This window comes from Phascolarctos cinereus, unplaced genomic scaffold, assembly GCF_003287225.1.
Source record: "Phascolarctos cinereus isolate Bilbo 61053 unplaced genomic scaffold, phaCin_HiC Scaffold_9;HRSCAF=440, whole genome shotgun sequence".
Classification (NCBI taxonomy): Eukaryota; Metazoa; Chordata; class Mammalia; order Diprotodontia; family Phascolarctidae; genus Phascolarctos; species Phascolarctos cinereus.
In genome coordinates, this window is record NW_027556402.1 from 141,950,645 (window position 1) to 141,959,509 (window position 8,865).

The 8,865-nt window shown below is 32.8% G+C and overlaps 1 pseudogene; it reads right to left on the reverse strand.

Annotated features, from left to right (window-relative positions):
• Positions 1-567: 567 nt before the first annotated feature.
• Positions 568-7,834, reverse strand: LOC110217462 (protein MEMO1 pseudogene; annotated as a pseudogene).
• Positions 7,835-8,865: the final 1,031 nt, after the last annotated feature.

An 8,865-nucleotide genomic window follows, 5' to 3' on the forward strand; every position in this document is an offset into this window, starting at 1 on the left:
GTTTGAACTTTACTCTAATCAGATTTGGCTCAAAGAGGGAATATTTTTTGAGTTGTGTAACCATTTATTAGGAACTAAAATAGAAGGTATCTGTTGTATAACATAGGTAGTAGTTGACTATACTGAATAGTTATTATGTTCTAAAACAAATCATTTATAAATGCAATTTTCATTATTAAAAGGCTTCCACCTTTTTTGTGTGTTTACAATTTGCAAAACTAGTCTGAAAGGTGAATATATGTGCACAAATCTGGAAAGAGTACAGATTTACAATATGGTAAATGCTTTACAGGTTGTATTTGAAGGACCATCTGCCACCATGGCTTTACATCTATCATTACTTTTTTTTTTTTAAATCATAAAACGTGCCAGGCTTCCTTTGTCCTAAACAAGAAAGCATTTTATAATGAGTTGAAATTAAGGAAGGACCACACCTACTAGAAAAGAAGAAAGTTCTATAAATTTTGAGGTTTCAGTATTCCCAAATACGAGAAACCGTATCTTTGTAAGGGCTAGGCTGGGACCCCATTTAAAGAATGAGTACTTGCAGGTGGCATCCCTCAGTATTCAGAGCTTCAGTGGACTGTTAAGTGCTCCAGCTGCGTAACTCATTGAACTGTCTTGCCAGTTTCTACACTGGCTTCATTGGGCATAATTCAAAACTGAAAAGCTCATATTCATTCCAGTCTTCTGGATATCTGTGATAGCATTTGGTAACAACCCAATGGGATATCTTCCACATATTGTGTTATGTTTTTCTTCAAGTAATTACTAAAAGATACTGGGTCTAGTTGTTCTATAATACTCTTGCCCATTTTATCTAGATGATCCATGGATCTATAAATCTCCCCCTGGCATTGATCACACTAAGTTATAACAGAACCTTTGACCCCAAAGATAGAAATCAGAAGAAACCACAAAGAGATTAGTAGAGTCTGCTAGATATTTATTGAAGATTTTTCCAAATTCCAGTTATTTTGACTCATTCAGAGTTCCAATCAATACAAGAATAATGGTAAACTCATCCTTATGGCTTTCCATGGCTTTAACAGTATAAGGCAAATGTATTTCAATACTGTGTTCATCTTCATCTGTCTGCAAAGACATGCCTTAAATATTCCTGTCTTCCACTCCTCTCCATAAATCCTTTGATTAATATAAAAGTCATACAGAGTTATTTCTCTCTCTCTCTCTCTCTCTCTCTCTCTCTCTCTCTCTCTCTCTCTCTTTTTATATGTGTGTGTGTGTCCATGTACATACACACACACACACACACAAATATATATATATATGCATATATATATGTATGTATATATACGTATGTATATATATGTATACATACATACATATACATATATATACATACATATATACATACATACATACATACATATATATATATACACATACATATATATATATATATGCACATACATATATATATATATATATATATATATATGGTGAGAAGTGCACAAAGAGATAGGGACGTATGATGGAAAGGCCAAGGATTAATATTCTCCCAGTAATAGATGGATCCATTTGTATGTCAGTATGAGTACTGCAAGACCAACAGAAAGTATATCCTGTATGAGGGGCAATAATGGCTCTAGCAGGTCTTTTTGTGGATTGTACTTGTGAAAGCCAACCTTCTAATTGTGCATTCAATTGAGGCTTTGTATCACCTCCTGATGTGACTGGCTTCCTGTCATACCACCATATAATGTGTTTAGAGAATATATGTGATATACTTATATGTGATATATATGATTTCCTTAGAGAATTCTAGAGAATTAACTAAAAAATTCCTTGAAATAATTGTCAACTTTAGGAAAGTTACAGAATATAAAATAAACCTACATACATCATTGGCATTTCTATATAGTAACAACAAATCCCAGCAACAATAGATAGTAGAAAAATTCCATTTAAAATAATGGTAGATTATACAAAATATTTGGGAGTCCACCAGGCAAGACAAACCTAGGAACTACATGAACAGAATTGAAAAGCAATTTTCATACAAATGAAATCAGCTCTAAATAATTGGAAAAATATCAGTTGCTTATGGGTAGCCTGAACTAATACAAGAAAAATGACAATTCTACCTAAATTAATTATTCAGTGTCATTCCAATCAAAATATTTTAAAATATTTTACAAAGCTAGAAAACACAATAAAATTCATCTGCAAGAAACAAAAAGTCCAGAATATCAATGGAATTAACAAAAGGAAATTCAAGGGATGGTGGCCCAGCTGTAGCACATCTAAAATTGTTTTGTAAAGCAACAATCACAGAAATTATTTTGCACTGGCTAAGAAATAGAGTTGTGGATCCCTGGAATAGGTTAGGTAAGACACAGTATTCAGTGACTATAATAATGTATTGTCTGATGATCCAAAGACTCTAACTTCTGGGATGTGAACACACTATTTGACAAAAATTGCTGGGAAAACTGGAAAATAGGTGGCAGAAACTTGGCATAGACCAACATCTTAAACTGTATACCAAGATAAGTCAAAATAAGTACACAATTTAGAGATGAAGGGTGAAACCATAAGTAAATTAGGAGAGCAAGGAATAGTTTATCTATCAAATCTATGGAGAAGGGAAGAATTTATGACCAAATGAGAGATAGAGAACATTATCAAATGCAAAATAGATATTTTTATTAAATTGAATTTTAAAGATTTTGCACAAACAAAGCCAATGCAACCTATATTAGAAGAAAAGCAGAAATTTGGGAAATAATTTTTACTGTCAGGTGCACGAGCAGTTTTCAGAGGAAGAAATTAAAGCTATCTATAGTCAGGAAAAATGCTCTAAATCACAATTCATCACAGAAATTCAAATCAAAACAATTCTGAAGTACCATCTCACACTTATCAGATTGACTAATATGACAAAATAAGACAATGATAAATGTTGGTGAAGATGTGGGGAAATTAGAACAATAATGCAATGTTGGTGGAGTTGTAAAGTGAACCAACCCTTCTGGAGAGCAATTTGAAACTATGCTTAAAGGACAACCAAACTCTGCATACTTTTTGACCCAGCAATACCACTACTAGCTGTCAAAGAGATCATAAAAAAGGGAAAGGACCCACATGTACAAAAATATTTATAGCAGTTATTTTTGTGGTGGCAAAGAATTAGAAATTGAGGGGATGCCCATGAAGGGACTCTTGAACTTTTTTATTGTCTATAATAAAAGATTTGGCTTAAATGATGATATCTAATGATGGAATAGGCTTCCTAAAATTCATGCAATTGAGATATCTAACCTAAGGCTAAGTGAACATTTATCATGGATATAATAGAAGGGAGTCTAACACTAGACAGATAGTGTTTGGACTAGATGACTTATGACATTCATCAACTCTAAATTGCATAGTTCTCTAATGTATGGATTCCTATTGTCAATTAATATTTTTGGTTTACATGGAGAATCAAGAGTTGACATTTATAAAAACTGAATATGTGAGACAAAACTTGTCTAATGCAATGTGACATTTTTTATGAAGCAATGTTTGTTTTCTCTTCATTCAATGACATAAAATGATTTCTTTCTCATTATTTAAAATTTACATAAGGTATAAGTTTCATGAAAATAATTCCTAACTTTTCAAAGTCTCAAAAAATGATTCCAACACCTTTGGTCTATGTTAAGGATAAAGGTTAGAAAGGAATTATCTTTTATGTAGTTGGCCCTTCCACTTGCAAGTAAATAAACCAAATTCTTCAAAAAAAAAATAGAATGCAATGCCAAGTCACTGCCACTAATAGCTTAAATGAAATGTTGGAATTACTTAACAAACCTTCAATGAAAATGTTTAAATAAAAGTGCCATCAAATATTCATTTTGCCTACTTCCCACATGATTCAGCATGCAGGTGAAGGAAACCTATCTTTATTTTATTTCACCTACTTCTCAGCTAAAATATCACATTTGCTGCTGCTCTAAGATACTATGTGCATCAGTTTCCTTGCATTCTGTGTGAATATCACAAATGTTTTCAAAGCACTACATCATATTCATTTGCATCGTAGATTTTCATGCTTTTCAGAAACCAACCATTGCACCCATTATATCGGGGTGGTGGGGAGGTTGATATCTTATTCTTGTTGTTATTTTTACTTTAAATCTCCTGCAGTTAGGATTCCATATGCAATATATAAATAATAGGTATAGGCTTGTATGTGTGTATGTGTGTGTGTGTGCAAATATAAAATATAAGCATATATGTGCATATACATATGATTTCCTTTTATATTTCTTAGCTGAAAAGAATGTTTTGTAGCAGATATCAGAACATATGCATATCATTTTCCAACCTTAAAAGCAAATAATAGATACATCAAATAGAGATGAGCAGTGAATGTTAGAGAGATGGTTTAGGTTACCATGTTTTTTACTTAATTTATTTCCTCCATGTTTTAAGTTAATGATAACAGGTTGATTGAAATTTGACAAATTACAGACAAAAGCCAAGTGTTCTTTGTTTATTATGTTTCCCCATCAGGTACTTAAACTTAGTTATGAGGTTATAGACATATTCAGAAAAGATACTTTTTTATGTTTATTGGCAATTTTTTTTAACAAGAACTGTATATTACACTCCTTTGATAATTAACATATATTTCACAGGAAGTGAGAATATGTTTGGCAAAAAAAAATCAGTTGCTTTATGTGTAATGTTAAAATATCACTTATTAATGACTTTTTGAATAAAAAAACCAAATTCTGTACAACATTTCTGTTCCATTTAAGGACAGATAAATAGGAGATATTAAAACTCACAAATGAATCTCCTCAAAGTATAGTGGGAAAAGTGTACTATAGCAATTAATTCTCATAAAAAAGAGACATTTCTTTAAAAAATGATGCTGACTTTTTAAAATATCATTTCTATTTCCCAATGATGTTTTCCCCCCATTCACTACCAGAATGTGTTTTTGTTTGAAAGAAGTATAGCTAGGTAAAATAAATAAATCCTTTGGCCATGGTTGACAATGTAAGTGTCATTCCACTAGCACAGGTCACCATTGCTATTCAACTATGCTTCATTCTTTGTATAGTATAGATAGATGTCAAGAAACTTCGAAATTAAGAATTGTATACAGCCATTGAAATCACAAGCAGCAAATAATTCAATAACACAGGGACCAAAAAATATAAAACTTATTATAAGAATGTGGAGAAACTGAGCTTTTTGTTTTTCTTATTTAGTTTTCAATTCTAAGTGATGATGTAATGCAGGATTAGTTAATAGAAAAACAGAAATGGAAAAATAAAGCCATTGTGAATGACTGTCAAGGATAGACTTTTAAAACATCCCTAAGTAACCTGATTTTCAAATTTATGTATGCAATTTGCTGAGAGTGAAGATGGTAAGTATTATTCTCACAAGCTCTCAGTCTTTTCATCTTATTTCTCCCCTTAGAAGAGCTATTATATTTCATACTTTAGTTGAAGGACTGAGAAATGAAGAGAAAACCATCTGAAATCTTCCAAGAGATTTTTTTTGGCTTTTAGGTGCCAATGTATAAAAGCTTGCCCTAACAAATCATTATACATGGATCTCTCTAGGTATTTTCTTCTCCAACTTTCATGTATTCCTTGATATGGTCTTTGTAATTATAGGCCTTTTACATTAGAGAACTACCATTAGAAGCTGGCATCTGAATCATGGTTCTGAATCATAGCAATAGGGGAGAATCAGAGTTCAAGAGAATTGTTGTTTCCTTTCTGTTCTCCACTGCCAGCTCATTAATTAGCATTTCATCAGTGAAAAGGAAAGCCCTTAATTTGAAAATGAGATGAATTGCTGATGTTTCTTGTTAGAATATTTACTTTCTAAAGACCTTTTTAATTTTCCCCACTGAAGTTTCATATTTGTTGCTAAATCGTTTTTCAGTTGTGTCTTACTGTCTAAGACTCCATTTCAAGTTTTCTTGGAAGAGATGCTAGAGCAGTTTGCCATTTCTTTATCCAGATCATTTTATAGATTGGGAAATGAGAAAAAAAACAGGGTTAAAAGTGACTTACCCTTAGTCACACAACTACTAAGTATCTGAGGCCAGATTTTAACTCACAAATTTGACTGTTATTGACTTCAGTCCTAACACTCTATCAAGTATGCCACCTAGCCATTAAAGCTCCATATGCATAAGCCAATATTGTCTTTCGTGTGAATAGAGAATACATGGGACTTTACTAGAGACTAGAAAGTACCTAATCTATTATCATCATCGCAATTAGGGAAATTGTGAACTCGTCTTTTTTATGAGTTTAAATATCTAAGTCTCAGACAGGGGGCCCTGTTTGTCATTCATCCTCCAAATGGTTATCCTCTTTGTGTTTCCTTGTCTCTTTGCTCAGCGATATGGAGTTTTTTGTGTATAGTTTCTGAAGACTCACTGAAAATATGAACTTTTGAAAAATAACCTATTTGGCAAAAGACATGTAAGCATCCTTTTTTAAAACTCATGGATAGTCTACTATTAATTGATTAAATATTCTACTCAAACTACTATTACAATAAAGTATTACCTCAAATATAAACATAGGCATATGTATAATTAAGGTAGAAGAAAATGTATATTTTTAATTAAAACTTAATTTGACAGCTAGATGATAGAGTAGAAAAGAGCTGTGTGTAGAGTTAGAAACACTTAAGTTCAAATGCAGCCTCAGATGCTTTCTATCACTGATAGATTTGATGTTGAGTATCACATTGTTTATTCATATTAAACTTGCCCTCCATTAAAACTCTCAGATCTTTTTGAGATAGTCTTGTCCAACAATCCATCTCTTGGTTTATTTAGGTGAATTTCAAACCAATTGAAGGATTGAATCTATGCCAACCTAGAGAATACTGACTGGAAGAATACCTCAGCGATCTGCCCTTGTCTCTGTATTGCTTATTGTTCTTATTGGTGACAAAAGTACTTTTCACAGTTTGAGATGATGCAAAACTGGAAGGGACAAATATATATATATATATATATATATATATATATATATATATATATATATATATATATATATATATATATATATATATACAAATATATAACAACAGGGCAAAACAATGACTAAAAAATGGGCCGGACTAAATATTATCAGATTTAATGGGAAGAGATGCAATATCTTCTTCTCAGATTAAAAAAAAAAAAACAACTACATAAGTACAGGGTAGTACAGGATAGGATAAGTTTGGCCACACAACAAGTTATGTGAAAAAGACCTAGGAATTTTAGTGGACTATCAACTACATATAAATCTATACTCTAAAGCAACATTAATTAAAGAAAACACATTTCAGTTTATATCAATAGAGGTATAATGATGTCTCACATAAAGGAAAATCCCAGTCAGGCTACACCCAGTACATTGTTTTTATCTTGGGTACTACATTTTAGGAAGGACATCGAGAAGAAAGAGTATGTGCAGTTGCTGAGGATCCTGGTCCATACAATAGAGATGAATTGAAAGGACTGAGGATGGTTACCCTGGAAAAAAGAACATGAGGTAGGGGTGGACTCAATATCTCAGAGGCGGCAACCCAGCTGAACTCTCCCAGCATTGTTCTCCAAATAACTTTAAAAAAACATGCAATAATTTAATTCTGAGAAGCATAACCAATCAGAAGTTGGATGAGATATTTTTTTTTTCTAGCCCAAGACAACTCAAGAGATCAACAAGAGAGGTCTGTGACAAAGAGGAAGGGCTGTCTCAGACCATATGGCAGCACCAGAGATAGACCTTAGGAAGTAGGAATCAAAGACTGCAACAGCAACAGCAGCCTCCAGAGGTCTTGGTGCAGACATTGTAAGGAAAGAGCAGCCAAGTCATGAGAAAGAGATTAAAAGGGACCTTTTACTGACATTTGGCATAGGATCTGGCATAATACCTCAACTTCATTGCCTATACACAGTCTGGGTCACAGAGGAATGTTTGTGGTCAGTCACAGAAGAACAGAGGACCTGGTAGGAATTACAGGGCCAAGACGAATATGAAGGATAATGGCTACAAGGGAGGAAGGGCCTTTTCTGGGTAAAGACCAGAGATTGGGTCTTCTTGGGTCATATTATTTTGCAAACACCAAATCTGGCAGATTGCCAGATCTACCTCTGAAAATACCAGCATGGAAAGGCTTAAAACTTGGGGTAGTACATTCCCACTCACAGTGAGAAGATCCCAATTTTAATTTAAAGTTCAATGTCAAGAAATAAGCTAGAAAAATGAGCAAATAACTTAAAAAACCTGACCATAAAAGACACCTATGGTGACATGGAAGATCAAGACACAGACTCAGAAACAGATAGCAATATGAAGACAGCTCTAAGCAAAGCCTTAAATTGGGAGGGGGGGCAGAGAATGCAAATTAGACACAAGCCCAATAAGAATTCCTTGAAGAATTAAAGAAAGTGAAGAGTGATAGAGGAAAAAATGGAGAAAGAAATGAGAGTGATGCAAGAAAATTATAAAAAGAAAATTGGATACTTGGAAAAAGAGGTAAAAATATGGAAGAAATTAATGCTGTAAAATAGAATTGCCAAAGAGTAAAAGTCACAAAAAAAATTAACTGAAGAAAAGAATTCCTTAAAAAGGAGAAATGGCCAAATGGAAAAAGTGGTGCAAAACTCGTTGAAGAGAATAATTCCTTAAAAGGTATATTTGGGCAGGTAGAAGCTAATAAACATATGAGACTTCAAGAAACAATAAAACAAATGACCTTGAAGATAGGTCTAGAAGAATTATTTTAAGAATTATTGGACTACCTAAAATCAATGATTAAAAAAAAAAAGATCCTAGATATCATATTTCAAGAAATTATAAAGGAATACTGCCATGATAT